This window comes from Zootoca vivipara, chromosome 3 (genome assembly GCF_965207765.1).
Source record: "Zootoca vivipara chromosome 3, rZooViv2.hap1.1, whole genome shotgun sequence".
Taxonomy (NCBI): domain Eukaryota; kingdom Metazoa; phylum Chordata; class Lepidosauria; order Squamata; family Lacertidae; genus Zootoca; species Zootoca vivipara.
The window spans coordinates 60629105-60647031 of NC_142586.1; the positions used below are offsets into that span (position 1 = coordinate 60629105).

A 17927-nucleotide genomic window follows, 5' to 3' on the forward strand; every position below is an offset into this window, starting at 1 on the left:
CACAATATTACATAAGTTTCTAAAATTGTTTTCCTAATATATAGGCCATTCCTGAACTAAGTGGAAATATCATAATTGTGTAAATATTATATAACATGCAAGTCTTTACTCGCAAGCTAGTAAACTCTAGAGTGATTGCAATTCTACTGACATACCTCCGGGTGTGCAATAAGGAAAGCAGTCAAAACAGAGTGCTTCTAACTCTGAGTAACTAGTTCTACAGGTTCAGATATTTAGTTTATCAGATTATCTGGTTACTCAGTAATATGCTTATTAACTGACCTCTTTTGCCCAAGGTTATATTTTTGTGCATTCCAGCATATTTTTCCCCAGTGTTATTTGGTTACAACAAAATTATTGCCCTTTCTTTCGTTCAACCAAGCCTCCCACATTATCCAATAATAATAATAATAATAAATTTTTATTTATACCCCGCCCTCCCCAGTCAAAAACCGGGCTCAGGGCGGCTGACACCAACAGAACCACAATAAAACATAAAAACAATTAATTAAAATACAGATTAAAATACAGTATTAAAATTTAAAGTGCAGCCTCATTTCAAGTAGGCCATAAGTGGCTGACACCAACAGAACCACAATAAAACATAAAAAAATTAGTTAAAAATACAGATTAAAATACAGTATTAAAATTTAAAGTGCAGCCTCATTTCAAGTAGGCCATAAATCCAAGCCATGAGGGAGAAAAACACAGGGGTCAGGCTGAGTCTAACCCAAAGGCCAGGCGGAACAGCTCTGTCTTGCAGGCCCTGCGGAAAGATGACAAATCCCGCAGGGCCCTGGTCTCCTGGGAAAGAGCGTTCCACCAGGTTGGGGCCAGTACTGAAAAGGCCCTGGCTCTAGTAGAGGCCAATCTAGCCATCTTATGACTCGGGATCTCCAGAATATTATTGTTTGTGGACCTTAAGGTCCTCCGCGGGGCATACCAGGAGAGGCGGTCCCGTAGGTACGAGGGTCCCAAGTCGCATAGGGCTTTAAAGGTCAAAACCAGCACCTTAAACCTGATCCTGTACTCCACCGGGAGCCAGTGCAGCTGGTAAAGCACTGGATGAATGTGATCCCACGGCCAAGGCATACAGTTAAAAATGGGAAAGCACACGTGGATGTTCAACAATGCTCAATTGTTGCGGGCATTTTCTCTGTTTCAAATTACTTCTTATTATGCTTAATTGGTCAGGGTTGGACTAGATTACCCTCACAGTCCCTTCCAACTCTAGAATTCTATGATAGGGTGCAACACTTGCAATATTCTGTCACAAACTGAGTTTCTGCAGCAGTCATTACTTTAACTCTTGCCTGTTAGTAACAATACAACATTGCTTTTTCAATAAATCACTCATTCAGTGCAGACTTCTAATTGCTGTACAGTCATACCTCGGTTTAAGTACGCCTCGGTTTGAGTATTTTCAGTTTAAGTACTCCGCGGACCTGTCTGGAACGGATTAATCCACTTTCCATTACTTTCAATGGGAAAGTTCGCTTCAGGTTAAGTACGCTTCAGGTTAAGTACGGACTTCCGGAACCAATTGTGTTTGTAAACCGAGGTACCACTGTACTTCTACAAAGTATAACGATTTGGGAACAAACATTAAGGAAACTGGGTTAAGAGATGCAGGTCTTTTCATATTCTTTAGTCAATTTCAACTTTCCCAGATGGACAGGATATAAAATAATAATAATAATAATAATAATAATAATAATAATAATAATAATAATATTTAGAGCCATGAATAAAGTATCATCTGAAAAGCATATTGCCCTTTCCACAGTAATGTTAATGAATGTATTTCAGCTCTCTTCATTTTAACTCAAGAAACATTTAATAATAATAACGACTGTTTTATGTTTTGTATACATTGTCTCAGAAATCATTGCAAATCCTTGTAAAAGAGCTCAATATCATGATCATGCCCATATTGGGGGACAGGGGAAGATTTCAGAAAATAACACATTGACTAAAGCCACTTCCCTAGCAATGTCCATGTAAGATTTGAATGGAGGATTTCCCAGTTCATGCGAACAAAACACTAAGACTGCAGTCCTAAACCCACTTACCTGGACATAAGGCCTATGAATTCAATAGGACTTACTTCTGAGGAAACATGGTTAAAGGTAAAGTTAAAGAGACCCCTGACAGTTAAGTCCAGTCAGGGAAGACTCTGGGGTTGCGGCGCTCATCTCGCGTTACTGGCCGAGGGAGCCAGTGTACAGCTTCCGGGTCATGTGACCAGCATGACTATGCTGCTTCTGGCGAACCAGAGTAGCGCACGGAAACACTGTTTACCTTCCTGTCTACCTTCCTTATCTACTTGCACTTTGATGTGCTAGGTTGGCAGGAGCTGGGACCAAACAACGGGAGCTCACCCCATCGCGGGGATTCAAACCGCTGACCACCTTATCAGCAAGCCTATGCTCTAGCTTTCGGAACTTTTCTTTCGGAACTTTTCTATCAAATTCTAACATAGGTCTCAAATAATCTGGAATAGTGATGGGAACTGCCAGGAATCATATGCAACAGCCCCCATGTATAAAAAGACTTGGCAGTCTTTGGAAAAACCACTGATTATCATGGGTGTTCTGCTGCAATCACTATTCCATACTCACACTGGACAGCACAGCCTGCTTTTATGTAGATCCCATTCATCCTGTACCACTTAACACAGAAAAGCTCTCTCAAAAGCTCTCTCAATGGTACCCAAAGGACTACATTTACAAATAGCTGGCACATCTAATATTATTATACACTTCATTTATTGACAGTATACAGAAATAAAGCATAGATGCCACTCCATGCCAGAGAAAAGCACTGCTGAAAGGAAGGTGCTAATTAAGTGTTTGCTCTACATTAATGCATTGCAGCTGCTAACATCTGGCCTTCTTGGACGTTGAAATTTTTTTGCGAAAATATCGATTTCTACTATACTATCTGACAAAAGTTGTCTTTTTCCAGCGAGGAACTGGGCCAGATTTCTTCCATGTCATCCAAATAGAAACAGCTTAACACCTTTTAAAGTCTGTTGGGCTGTTTCTGCCTAGGTAGCAGAACTGCAATTAAAATTATCACCATATCGCCAAGGTGCAAACATCAGCATCTACAACACACACACATCAACGACCTCATGAAGATACAGAGGACAGCCTACACTCTGTGAAAATATGGAATAAATATCTGCATTGACTCCCAGAGACATTTCCTTTTTATCACATCACAAGATGCTATGGTTATTTCTATTTCAGACCTGCCTTTCTTGTAAATTACAAATTGCTCTAAAGAAACATTCTTGAAGTACAACAGCAAGCCAAGTCTTACTAAATATAGTTTTAGGAAAGACACTTAGCTAAGTATGCATTATCAATCTGGTTTCCAAAATAAAACTCCAGTTACCAGAGGTTGATTTCCCAAGTCTTATGCAAACCCAAACCTATCTGCATCTGTGTAAGTAAATCTTTCTGTCTACACCATCATCTAAAGTGGCCCTGATCAGGCAGACAATCTCTTGCAGCATATGATCCTAATTTTGCTTGCATTTACATTCCCAATAATTATTGGCCCAAATTGTGGTTGTTCCAGATATGCTCAGCAATTTGACTAACAGCCCAATCTATTTATGCATATTCATAAATATATCCCATTCATTTCCAAGTAAATTTGTATGGGACTTCATCCCAGCACAGACCCTGACCAAACACAAACCGAAGGCTGCTAATAATAAAAGTTAGGTGTTGCACAATCATGTAAGCTTTGGAAAACTAGCTTATCTTAACCCTAGCCATTCATCTGCAACAATGGAATAATAATACTCCCTTGCTTTACATGAATGTTGTAATGGTAAATAAAGTAGAATATGCAGTCTTGAAGTGGGGAGGGCTTTATTTTATTTTTTTTAATGCTGTGAGCTGGATATATCCAAAGATGTGTTGCCTAAGCAAAAAAGCACTTCCACTCACCCAAGGTGGTCCCCCAAATTCTGCTACATGCACCCCACTGTGCCCCATTTCAGGGAGTTCCTTGACACAGGAGGCTGTTGAAGGAAAGCAGCACCAAGAGAGCCCCCAGTGAATTAGTAGATTTCTGCTTACACTTCCCTAGATCCAAACCTGCATGTATGGGAAACAACTCCTACCCCCACTGCCATACACTCATCACTCATGTCCAGGAACCTGGTGTTTGCAAGGGATACATGTCTGGAGTATAAAGAAACACAACGTTTTCTCAAGTGAACAGCAAGCTGTATAGAAATGAAGACCAGATTACTGAGGTCCAGATGAAAGGGGTTTCACTACATATAATTTCCAATATAGCAGTTTTAGGAGAAGACACTATTTAAACCTGTAAACACGCATTCAAAAGGAATAAAAAACAGCTATTTGCAATCCTTCCTCCCAGACCATGACACTAAATGGCTTTTCCATATCATCAGCCTGAAACATATGAGGACCTTCTGTGCTCCAGCACACACAGGCTGTAAATAATCACAGTGTCTATTTATTCCTTCCTTTGGATTGCCAACCACAATCCACTTGGTTGACAAAGTGTCATGTGATCCAGATTGTCCTCCACTATTATAGCCTGTCTTGCGGACTTGAACTATTGACCAGGATCAGGTGACACGCTGCAGATATATTAAAGCAAAACTACACTGAAGCAAACGTAAACAGAAATAGGCTTTAAACACACTTCATGAGGCACAGAGGCCTGGCTTAACATTCTTCAGCAAAACTGAACTAGTTTCTATATACTGTAGTATGAAACACAAAGTGTCAATACAGAAGAAAATGTAACACTTAATAATAACAGTAATAATTTGTATGCTGCCTTCCATCCATAGATCTCAGGGTGGTTCACAACATAGAAATTCAAGATAAAAAAGCACGAAGTACATAATAAAAACAAGAACAAAAGCAAACTCTAAAAAGATCCACTGAATAAATGTCATCCACAGCAAAAAAAAAAAAGCAATCTGTATAAGATTTTGAATCTTCACATTCTACTAAAAACAAACCTGGGATGGACTTGTTGCAAAGAAGTCTTTTTGCAGGGAAAAGAACTTGTCTCCAGATTCAGTCTAGAAATAAGTAGTTTGAAGCATTGCCACTTTGCCATGTATGTAGGATCCCAATTCGAGTACCAATTTCAGGACAGGGTCAACAGCAAATGGCTTACTCCTAGTCCCTGGGGCAGAGCTGTAACTATGGCGAGGTTAGCCATTTTTTTTGCCCAGGGGTGCCACTGAGACTCTCAGCCTATGTGTGTGTGTACAAAAATGCACATGGGTGGGTCTTTTGCCGCCCAGGTAAAACTGGGTCTTTTGCCTAGGTAAAATAAAGCCTAGTTTCGCCCCTGCCCTGGGGGTGGAAAAGGAGGCCTGGTATCTAGGCCATGTGTTCATAATGGTCAAGGCCAGTCTGTCAGACTCCATGCAATTCCTGTTTTGTGGCCACCGTGCAGAAACTGCCACAAAACTCTGTTGTGGACGCAACTCCACACTGTACCCACAACATGCAAGAGCTACCGCTACAGCTGCAAGTCTCCATATAATTGCAGCAAGTAGCACATCTCCACACATCAACGGAGCACAATAGCAGTCTCAGCTAAGGCTAGCATGGAGGCTGTCTAGACAACATGAACAGTTAATTAATGTGGTGAGCCAATCTCATACATCATTACTGCCATGTGGAGCCACTGCCACACAGCACTCCTAGGAGTTTTCATGTGGCAGCCATATCCTAAGCACAGCCCCATATCTTTGTGGTCTCTAGTTTGTATGGACATTCAGGCAACATCCACTTTCTTAAATTCATAGCAGAGCTATACAAACTATTAAAGACAAGAGAAAGAGAGGAACCCTAGCATATCTGCTCAGCCCTGTTTCAGTCCAAGGTCTAGCTTGTTTTCTACCAGGAGATTGATGCATACGTACCCTCAACCCTGCAAAGGAGGTCTACATTTCCCATTGCCATCTGACTCAACTTTTCCTCTGTTTGCCTGGTAAGTTTAAAGTTGCCAGATATTTGGGGGTGACTTGGCCATGACTTACTGGGGAGGGCAGACAGGAGCTGTTACACTTGTCTGGAACAATTACGTCCTTGGATATGAATGCTAGGATGGGTTTTCTATTTAAAAAACAGCACCCACCCTACAAGATTAATGGGCCAGAACACATCAGTTGGGAGACTTTCCAATTTTACTAGGAAATAGCAAAGAAAAATGAAGGACTCATCACGACTTTGCAAACAATTTTGCCGTGTACCCACAGCAGTGACCAGAGGAGGAATGTACTCTAGGAGGGATGCAGAGAGAATAAACAACATGATGCATCTGCAACAGCACAACCTTAGTTCTGCACTGGGATGGAAAACGGTTATAAAGCAAAGGTGCCCAACACAGGAAATGGATGCAAAGGGTAACAAAAGAGCACCCATTGCTCAGACTTCAGGAGACCAGGAACAAAGGAAGGTTACAAATGGTTTTTGTTCGCTCAAGTCAACTAGACTAAATGCCTGTCAGGGGTCAGTGGCAGAAGAGTACAGGTCTCAAACAAGATATACTACAACAGATCAATAGATGTTTGGCCAAGGAGGAAACTTTCACAAACTAACTCAGTCAGATACTGAATGTGTAGCGCCTGCATCAATTCATGCTACTAGTCAGGATGAGGACTAAGCTGAAAAAGCTACAGCATATTAGTGCAAACAACTTGTAGTCCTGGATGCTGATGTTCCTTCTTAACTCTTCCTGCCATTATCATTATCCCTGGCAGTGTGGTTATTATAAGAGAATAGAAAGTACAGGGAAAGATAGTTCTCGGACAACTCCCATCATCCCTGATCAATGGCCATGCCGGCTGGGGCTGATGGGAGTTGCAGTCCAGCAACACCTGGCATCACGCTGAGATCTGGGAACCCTATGGCCCTAAACTCCTTGGTCCCCAGTTTCCAGCTTTCCAAACAATAGTTAAAACTTCCTGTCTCTATGCCCCTCTGCGTAGCTACTTTCCCACTGACTCATCATTTTTTCAACTCCACCTTTCCACCATGCCCCACATCCTTTAACAACATGTCTTTTGAACAAGCTCTTTTAGCACTTTTCTCTTTCCTCCCACACTGTACAGCCTCTCCATAAGCACTATGAAGCTTCTTCAGACACTACTCCTCAGTCAACTACTTCTTGCCTCAATTTCCCGTCTCCTCTGCCCTTTTAACTCATTCACCACCTAACCTTCCTTCAGATGCTGTTTTCATCCTCTGTTCTACACCCTTACTTCAACATAAGCTTTACCCTGAGCTCCCTGTCTTTTAGTTTCACTACATCCAGAGACTCTTCTCAGTCTTCATTCTGCCCTTCTGTGCTGTTTTAGCCCCAGCCAAACTAGCAATTTTCCTTCCCTTACTGAAGCTGGACTGCACTGTTTAGATCCCTATGCAACTGAATATTTGGTGCCATCACAATCACTATCAGAGAGGGTTCACTGCCAATGAAGCGCAATATACTATAAGCTGCCCCAATAAAGGGGAAGCCCCCAATCAGAAGTTTACAACTCTATTTTGGAAGTTTTACATTGCTCTAAATAGCTGTCATTATCTTGTGATGAGTTGTTCATCTGCAGCAACTCATTTCCCCCCACATCACAACAAATGGTTTATGCAAGTTTGTAGTGATGTGAATAACAGAACCCTATAAATCACTGCTTGCAAATGGCTCACCATGTAACAGACACCATGTGGAGCAATATGAAAAGACTTCCATACTATGTAGATAAGCCCCAAACCTGTACAGAGATCCTTGAATTAATGTTTACTAAATTATTTAAGTCAGGGCAGAAATCAGATGAAAACTATTAGTATTCAATATTTTTTACTCTAAACAAGCATTTGTATTATTCAATACTAAATAAAAGTCAAGCATCTAATTTCGGTTCCAAAAAGTGATTGGCAGCCAGCAGCAATATATGGAATCCCAATACATTTCAACACCTACAAAGAGTACAATTCTTGTTTTTAAAAACTTTAAAACACATTACTTTTCTCATATTTACATTCATCTTCCTTGCCATGTAACTGATCTTATTGACAAGCCTCCTACAGTGTGTGGGTTGATTTAAATCACCAATAAAAAAGGGCAAATTCTAATAAAATTTCCAACTTTCTTATTAATAACTTCCTTAACACATATGCGTACTAATATGTTGGTATAATAAATAAACCATATCTGTTCACAACAGAATAAAGCCTTTATACCACTCAAGAAGCACGTCTTTTGCACTACTATTTATATATATTTAGAGCAGGAATAGCCAACATGTTTTTGGGCTACAATTCCCATCAACCCCAGTAGCATAGCCAATGGTCAGGGATGATGGGAGTTGTACTCAATATCATCCGAAGGTTAAGCATTTGGCCCCCTTAATGAAGGAGGGGGTTTATCGCACTGACTCTTCCAGAGTGTTTTATCTGCTGAACAATTATAGCAACAACATTGTGGAGAATGTGGCAAGATTTTTGAGTGACGCCATGAAATTATGTCACCATAGGTCCTAGGAGCCATTTTTGTAACTCACGATATCTGGACAGTTTTATCCTAAAGTATCTCCTACTATGTTTTGTTAACTGTGTTATGTTCTGATCCATGTATATGATGCACTTTTTCTATGCCAATAAAGGAGATTGATTGATTGAACATCCGAAGGTATCACATTGGTTAGAGGAAGATTAATCAAGAATTGTGTTTGGTTTTCTCTATACATATGCAAAGCCATGAACCCATATTACTTACTATACAATTTAGACTGTAATCCTAAACACACTCACTCTCAAGCAAGTTCCACTGAACTCAATGGTACTTACTTTTAAACAGACATACATACCACTGCATTATAAGTGTACAGAATTTTAGAGAAGGGCTAGTAAGTTATTGGCCAGAACAGTGTTACTCCATAACATGGAAGTTAAATGTTCATGCTGTTCACAATTCGCACAATAATATGTATTATTTTGATTGGGCATACATGCTAAACCATAATTCATTGTGATGGGAATGAGGCACAGAATCCTCAAGCTTCCTCCTTCAGTACAACCACAAGGAGGGGATCAGAAGCTTTTGCTTCCTTTATGATTAAATACAGTTTAGTGTTACATCCAAACCCCATGGTGGTTAATCTTAACTATGGTTTATTGAAACAGTTCAACTTCATATCCCATGGCTTGGAGTTTCCTTGTTGGAAACATTGTGATCAGCCACAATTTATTGTGTTACAAGCTGCAGCTGATCAAAACCACAAGTGAAAGCTTCTGAACTCCTTGTGGTCTCACCATAAGAGAAGATTGCACAAGCCTAAGGGACTCACTGCTGCTGCACATTACTGTCACAATAAACCATGGTTGATCTTAAACTTCATCATACCATCCATATGTAGCATTTATGTCATATTTACATTCTTTGACCTCTCAAGTCAAATATTTCATCCCTGACTTCTTCTTTTACATAGAAAACCTTTAACACAATGTTTTTGACAGGTGTGAATTCAGTTTTAAGATATCATTAATATAGATTTTAATGCATTTGCACTATATCCAGATATGATTTTGAATCAAGTTATTTTTAAAGGACATATTATATAACTGGCTTTTAAATAATAAAATCCAAATTATATAAAATTTTGAATAAAAGCTGCATCCTTTATTTTAAAAAACATTAATTCTATTTACCCTGCTACAGTAAAGTTTTTCAATGAGATTTAATCTCTCCTTTAGATTTATATTACAAAACTGTTGATACACAAAGATTTATATTCTGGCCCCCTTTTCTACAACCTTAGCACTGATAACTTCACATTTTCCCCACTAATGGGGAAACTGAAGCAAAATGGTACAGTACTTGCCTCTTTTAGGGTTGCATAAATTACATTTTTCATTAATTATCGATATAAATAAAATATGTACATCTGGTCAAGTGTAGTGATAGCTTTTTTCCTTATATCAGAGGATACCTCCAAGGTTTTAAGGCCAAAGTTTATTTTGATTGCTAGTCGTCCCCCCCCCCCCGAACTGATTGAAAAAATTAAAATTCAACTCCTCATAATATTGTGGTGTGTGTGTTTTTCTTGATGGAAGGCCACATTAGTCTACTAGTATAAGTAATAATCCAGTATAAGATATTAAGACAGACAGACGCACAATTACTCAGCAAAGCCAACATCCATGCATATTTTTCTGTGTTTTGTCCTCATGGTAACAAGGACTATAAACAGATCTCACACATGAGAAAATATACAGTAATCAAAATCCTTTTGGGCCATTTGTACATTGTTGCCACAGAGTTTGGATTAATTATATGAATATTAGGGAGGCATATATTCCAAATTTGCTTTATTTGGCCGAGTTACATTTGGTCATTTATGCCAACTGAGGAAATTGGAACGTTTTGTGTCACAGTCTTTTATAAGTGAGATTTCCGGCCAGTGATTTAGCTGTTGACATCCAGTCAGTATTCACCTTATCCCATACTTGGCCACCCTGCCCCTTCAACTTAATCTATGGCCCCTTACATGCCCCCCCTCCCAACAAATATATCCTGAGTCTCTTAAGGTTTACAGAAGATATCCTACCCCAACTTTCACACTGCCCAGCTCTGTTCCAACTTCACAACTCTCAGCCTACTTGCTTCCCCCACATCCATGCTTCACTTGTTATAGACTGTCAACAGCATGTTCAGCCCCACCTGGCCCTATGCCTCACAAAGTCTACCTTAAATTAACCGGTGGTTTGCTTTTCAACATAGCCACACTGTTTTATCAACAGTCTACCAAAAACTTTTCCCGCCCAATGGAAGCAAAGAGTGTGCAAAAATACATATATTAAACACACAGACGGAGCCAGTGTGATGTGGCTTGAGTGTGCAGCTTGGATGTGGGAAACCCAGATTTGAATCCTCATTTAGCACCAAAGTTGACAGGGCACCCTTATGCAGGCCACTGTATTTCAGCTTAACCTATTTTACAGGGCTACTATGAAGCTCAAATGCAACAATAATATGCAGAGTCCTATTTGCATAGGCCGCAATAACTCCTGTGTCTCATATATTCGGATACTTGTAAAGATACCATACACAAGGCTGGCCTTACAAAATTTATGGCAGAACCTTTTAGACTTCTACAATGGTAGGACAAGAGGCAGCAGCTGTGCTAGTACAGTGGTCAGGTTCAAGCAGCATGGGATAATTTGTCCTCAGATGACAGTATTAAAATATGTCAGTCCAAGGAATGGCTTGTAGAACAGTCTTCACAGGCATGGACTTTGGGATCATGAGAATGTTTAAAGTATTTTTACTAGAATTTGGTTCTCAGTCGTGTGTGCACGTGGATGCACACGCACATGTACACAAACTGCGTAGGAAAGCCAAGTAAGACAAAATTTAAAACCTCTATCCTAGCAAAAACATTCTGTTGTATGATGCATACAATCCTTTATTTCCATGCCAAAACATTTTTGTTTCATCCGATTTGTCAAGATCAATTTGTGATGTTGTTTTTTGTCTTATGAACATTGTATCAGAAAGGAAAAACCAAATCAACTCGTGCTTTCTGGCATTAAAACACTATATCTCTAACTACATTAAATTTCTGAACATTAAGGATGGAATCTTATACCCATTTAGCAGGAATTACTTCTAAGTAGACCTGCACAGCTTTGCTCTGTAAATATTCCTGCCATCTTTCAGACCTCAACCACAATATTGTCACTGAAACACTACACCTATACAACTTCCTGTTTCTTAACTTTCATGCGGAAATTTATATTATCTCTAATAAAAGCACATCTAAAATTAATAATAACAGAGCTCAAAAACCATATTGGAGGTAATGCTAGAGTCAGAGATTAGGAAATGGAAATATAAAATAACCTTAAGTACTAAACAAATATAACTTTTACAATGAACATAAAAAAGTTTCCAATAATACATTTTTATTAACGAAAACTGACAAAATACAGGAGCCCAAGCAAAATTTCAGAATGTTTACATAAGAAAAAAATTGAACTAAAAAAAATTGATTTTATGAACTGGCATCAAATGCCAACTATGATCAGTGCTTTACCAATGACAGTGCCAAGATTCCCATGGAACTTTAACCCACAGATATTCTTTGGACCAATAACTTTATTTAGATAGCATAATAAACTATACCACATCCTGCACACTTATGCATAGACATTAATTTATTTATCTTGAAAGTATGGATATAAATCATGTTTCCTCTTAGCAAGCTACAGAATATACCATACTAAACTAAAGCTCTACTATGCTAAAGCTCCTAAACACATTTACTTGCAATTCCACTGAAACCAGTGTCATATAGGAAGACCACGTCATTCATTATTAATATTCATTATTAACATTTGTATAGCACACAATGGCTAATATTCTCTAAAGCATATGTCTATTAATTCTGTAAAGGGAAAAAAAACCAACTGATCACTTTCTGTCAATATAATACATATTAGCACATGTGCAGTTTCAAACTCCAATAGCAATATTTCAATTTAATTCATATGTCTGATAATGAAGGCATAATGAGTTTAGGAGAGAAAAAAATCAGTCAGTAACTGCATCCCAACGAAGTAGAAGTGTGCATGTACACATATACACACACAATGACGTAAGTGCTTCATGTTTTTAATAAGTACAACATACACAATCTAAAAGGAAAAACAACAAAATTATTGTGGCATACAAGCAAGTGTGGAGAGGGAGACCAGGGTCTTACTAATTTATAAAAAATAAACAGATTCTTACATTAGGCCTCTGTTACTGGATCGATAGTAAACATTTTTGCATATTTTTCTTAAGAGCTACAATAAACATGGGTGGAGGGGAGCTGCCATCCTTTTTCACAGCACTCTGTATAGTGTATGGGGTATAATAATATTTATTGGAGCTCAGGGACATTGCAGGTTGAGAATCATATTAAGGGACCCTTTTTGAAGCCTGAAAATGACATACAGTACATGTTTCTCTGAAAAATAAACATGGAACATTGCCGTCCAGGCTAAACCAGGGATTTCCCCTTGAAATGCCAGCTTCCCATCATTACAGGGGTAATAAATTCTAAAGGGAAACTGCCAGGGAAACCAGCTATATCCCTCCCTGCCTGCCTCCTCCAGTTCCCCCAAAGGACGCTCTCAGGCAAGTAGATGCTTAAGGAGGGGGGGGGGGCTCAGCACAAGCATGGATGTGCGCGTTACATAATCATACCCAAACATCCATATGCACACGCATTATATAAGAAATGCATTTCTCTGCAATCAAATAGGAGAGGGTGGAAGGGGAGGATGACGGAGGGGGTGGGGGGCGAAACCGCCTTCGTTCCAAACCCCTCAGGGGAGCCCATGTGCAGAAGTGGGGAGAGAGAGGGAGATCACATCTGCTTTCGCAGCAGCGGCAGCAGCAGCAGCAGCAGCAGGCAGAGCCCCTTGTTAACCCCCTTCCTGTGGCTTTTACACGTCATGGAACATTCCCGGAACGGGCCAACGTTCCACCCACTTCAGGGAACAGACATAAAGGCGCAACACACCAGATAGCCTTCTCCCTTTACCCCTGTCCGCCCTGCGCACATTCGTCGCAAACCTACACCCCCCCCGCCACCCTCCTCTTCCCCCGCGCGCACAGCTGCTGCTGCTGCCGTCGCCACGAGCTGCTGCTGCTGCTGCTTCCTCCTCCTCGGCCCCCCTCCAGGGGCTCCCACATGCCACCTCCGCCCCACGGCCGCAAGGAGAAGACGACGTCGAAACGAAGGCAATTCAGGCGGCGGCTACTGCCAAGTCACCCTGAGCCCTTGGAGGCGGTGACTGAAATTCCTTCCGACAGCAATCGCCCCACACACACACCGCGCGCCGCCCTTCAAGGCCCCCTCTGCCCCCTCAGCGAAGCAAGCGCGCGCGTACGCGGGGGGGGGGGTTGTCCTCCCCTTCACCTCGCCGCCAGCTACCTTGGCATGGGCAGAGCGGTGCTTCAGCCCAGCAGCGGCAGCCGTGTCGCGTCGCCTCCTCTGGGGCTTTCTCTCTCTCTCGCTCCCTCGCTCGCTCGCTCGCTCTCTGCTCTTCCTCCGCCTCCTCATCTGCTCATTAGTAACCATGCACATACTTCTTCCCCACAGGAGGAGATTACGCAAGGCAGCCTGCGCCTCATCTGCATACACTTACATGCTGGGTATTCCCCACATTCCCTAGCAGTAAGGCCACTAGCGAAGACCTTCCCCTTTGCGCACAGAGAGAGAGAGAGAAAGAAGAGGGAAGCAACGGCAACTTGTGAGGGAGAGACGGAGGGTTTTCTGGAGGGGGGGGGAAGGGAAGGGGATGGGAGGCGGTTCCCAGCGAAGGTTGCCAGATATGAACTTCTTATAAACACGAAGCAAAAGCCAGCCTGGATAGACCCGAGCCTTTCCCGAGGACGTGGTGGTGACAGACCCTGGGGCTGCCTCTGCCCTCAAGGCTTCCATTAGTCGCTCTATCGACTGCATCGGAAATGCTTGAGCATCCCAGCGCAGCAGCGAAAGGAGACCAGTACATATTCCTAGTTTCCCCCGGCCCCATCTTCCTCAGCACCATCTCCCCAAAGGAAACTGGAGTTCAGGGAAATGGGGGGGGAGTGATGCTACCCATCCGAACACATTAAGTCCCCCCCCCTTTTCACCCCGCTGGCAAAACCTTGAGCTCTCACCCCTGTGTATGTAGCCTATATTATTTAAAAGTCTTCTTTCAGTACATGCACGCAAGCCAGCAAAAGCACTTGCGCTCTGACTACCAAAGGGGGTGGGGGTGGACAAAAACAACCAGCGACATGACACTGCCTCTCTCTCCCCTCCACAGTGACAGTAAAACCCCTGACCGTGGCCATCAAGACCACCTCAAAGGGTTGTCAGTTGCTTCGAGCCCCACAGGAAAAAGAAGGGGATGAGTATTTGCAGCAGGAGCTCACCTGGGAGTCACCGAGGAGGAAAGCCCTCTAACTGCCGCCCTTCTTGTTGCTGCTGTGCTGCTGGTGGTAGTGGTGTTGTTGTTGACGACCGGCCCGTGTGTGATTTCTTGTTGCTCTCTTGCTAAGCCTGGGTCTGCCTTTAGATGCCTTGCTGCATTGCTTTATATAGAGAGGCAGAAAGAGATATTCCGACAGCCAAAGGGCGTCTGATTCGTGTCTTTCTATTCAAACCGATCATTCATCTTGCTTGGCTGTTTTCCGCCTTCTCTTTTCCCTTTCTCTCTCCGCGTCAGCTCGACTTTATTACCAAAAAACAACAACCACCCTATACACGCATATATAGATGTAGATATATATGCACACGTATCAAGGGCAGGCCCGAGAAGCCGCAGTTGTAGTGTGTGTGTGTGTGTGTGTGTGTGTGTGTGTGTGTGTGGTGTGGCGTGCGTCCCCCCCCCTTTTCTCCTCCCTTCTGGATGATAGGAGCCTCTGATCTGCAGACAGACTGGGTTATTCCTGGCACCACTTCCCAGAACAGAAGTTACAAGGGGAGAGCGAGCGAGCGAGGGGAGAGCTCAGCCAGTGATGTCATCGGATCCCCCAGCGCGTCCCAGGGAGGGAGGGAGGGAGGCAGGCAGGCGAGGAGGCTGAACCAGAAGGCGAGCAGCGCGAGAGAGCCGCCGCGGGCTCCGCTGCTCGCCTTTGACAGGCGGAGTGCGTAGGAGAGGGGCACCAAGGCGGGGCTGAGAGAAAGAGAGAGGGAGGGAGAGGAGGAGAGGAGGCGGGGCCTCCCTGGGAGCGGAGAGCTAGGCGCCTCCCTCGCCGGTCAGGGGAGATCTCGCTTCCTCTTCCCTCCCCCGCGGAGGGAACTCCCAGGAGAGCCGGTCTCAACTTGCCGGGCAAAAAAAAAAGTTGTGCGACTTCCTCGCATGAGAATTTCCTTTAAGGATGTGGGTGGGATCTTCTTTCCCGCGGCCAGGCTCTCCTTCCTCCTCCTCCTCCGCCCTTTTTGGCTGCTTTCCGTCCCCGGTCTCCGCCTCCCTCGCCTGGCCAAGGTCATTCCTGCGGCATTTCTTCCTTGCTTTCTTTTTTTAAAGTTCGCCTTTTGCGGCTTCTTCCGGCCTTCTGGTGCAGGCGGCTGCGCGGCGAGTCGCCTGCCCCGCTGCTCTTTTCCCTCGATGCGCCCGGGGGAAGTTCGTCTGATGCTGGCGGGACCTCGTTGTTGTTCCTGCGGCCTCGCTGCTTCTGCCTTGTCCTCGGCGGCATGCGATTTTTGAAAACAAAATGTCTCACTTAGCGGCGATGCTTCAGCAGTAGCCGGTGTGGCTTTTCAGGCGGGAAGCGATTAGTTTAGGGAATCTTCTTGCTTTGACATTGGTGATTAGCCGCAATATTTACCATAGCTGCCAAGTTTTCCCTTTTCTCGCGAGGAAGCCTATTCAGCATAAGGGAAAATCCCTTAAAAAAGGGATAACTTGGCAGCTATGATATTTACTTGCGTTGTTGGGGGGGGGGTCTTTTTTTCTCCCCATGGCAGGTAAATAAATTCATTTTAAAGAGGTGCGGGGGGTGGGTTTCGTAATAAAAATATTGTTTGGTTGATTTGCAGATTTATAGAAATTGTCCAGGTCAGATGACGTTTTTTCATGCATGTTATGGGAACGCCAGCAACTCTTTCTTCAAAGGACTGTCAGTCTGAATAGTATGAACTTCGGAGTTTGTCTGTGTTCTCTGAGCCAATCCAAATTTGCAGCTCTTTACCTCAGCTGGGTTTGAACCATTCTCAAGCAGATATGGAATGGAATTTGAAAAATGGGATTTAGTAGAATCTAAATTCACATGACTTAAGTTTGGATCACACAAAACCATCAGCAAGCGGTGCCATAAAACTTACGGAACCAAAACTTGTTGCTGCAGTAGTATAAAAAAATACAGGCTCAAAGAGACATGGAGCCCCATTCCCCAAGCCATCTTCAAAGCCACATCCTTTTCTATGGACTTAACATAACTTAATAATAAAACAGACAAATAACCTAATAATAATCACCATGGACTTATGATTCAGAGAAGAGACATGGCTTTGGGGTATAGCATCTGCTTTGCATGCAGAATGTCCCAGGTTCAATCCTCAGCATCTCCAGGTAGGGTTGGGAGAGACCCCTACTTGAAATCCTGGAAAGCTGCTGCCAGGCAGTATAGGCAATACTCAGCTGGATCAGGTGGTCCAGGTGCACCTGTGCATTTGTGGATGAAGATGGGAGTCATCACATCCACCACATTAAATATTGGTATTGTTTTTACTTGTACTTTTATTGTTTCTTTTATTTCTTATATTGCATTTTATTGTGTTGGAATTTGACTTCTATGGAATTCAAAATGTAAAACTGCAATTGCATTTTGTAATACTACAAAATACGATTTATAAGAAATAAAAGCAGCAGTAAAAGTACATCACATTACAATTGCTACAACAGGCAGAAAAATCATTAAGTAGACTGCCAAGAGCCCAAGACCAGCAATTTTCAAATAGTCTTTTTTTTTTTTTTTGCAGGGGGAGGGTAGTTTGGGAACCACTGAGCTAGATGGGCAGTAGTCTGACTGCATAATACATCTCCCCATGTTCCTTTCTACCAAGTAGTATTATGTGTCTTCTCTGAATATGACTAAAGTTGATTATCCCACACAAAACCAAGAATCTGAAGCATGACGACACAGTCTATAGACAAAGTTGTGATTTGATGGTGGATTTGGAGAGACTCCATACAAAAACTACGCCTCCGGTTTGTGTTTTTGTGCCACTGTGGCACTACAAAACATTGCATTGGTTATTTTTACAGTGTGGTCTGTGGGCATGGATTTGAGCTGTTGATCCATCTTTTTCAACATAGTGTACAATTCTTGTAAGAAACTATAGGAAACACACATTATTATATTTGAAA

The 17927-nt window shown here is 42.4% G+C and overlaps 1 protein-coding gene across 2 annotated transcripts in view; it reads right to left on the reverse strand.

The window, feature by feature from the left end:
• Window positions 1-15699, reverse strand: part of HIVEP2 (HIVEP zinc finger 2) — a 152257-nt gene extending 136558 nt beyond the window's left edge. The window contains exon 1 of one of the 2 annotated variants that reach the window (XM_035108846.3): window positions 14989-15699. The gene's annotated coding sequence lies outside the window, so the exon portion shown is untranslated. Of the gene's footprint in view, window positions 1-13999; window positions 14245-14988 lie in introns of those variants that run through there. The other variant, XM_035108847.3, reaches the window with a different exon arrangement.
• Between the last annotated feature and the right edge of the window lie 2228 nt (window positions 15700-17927).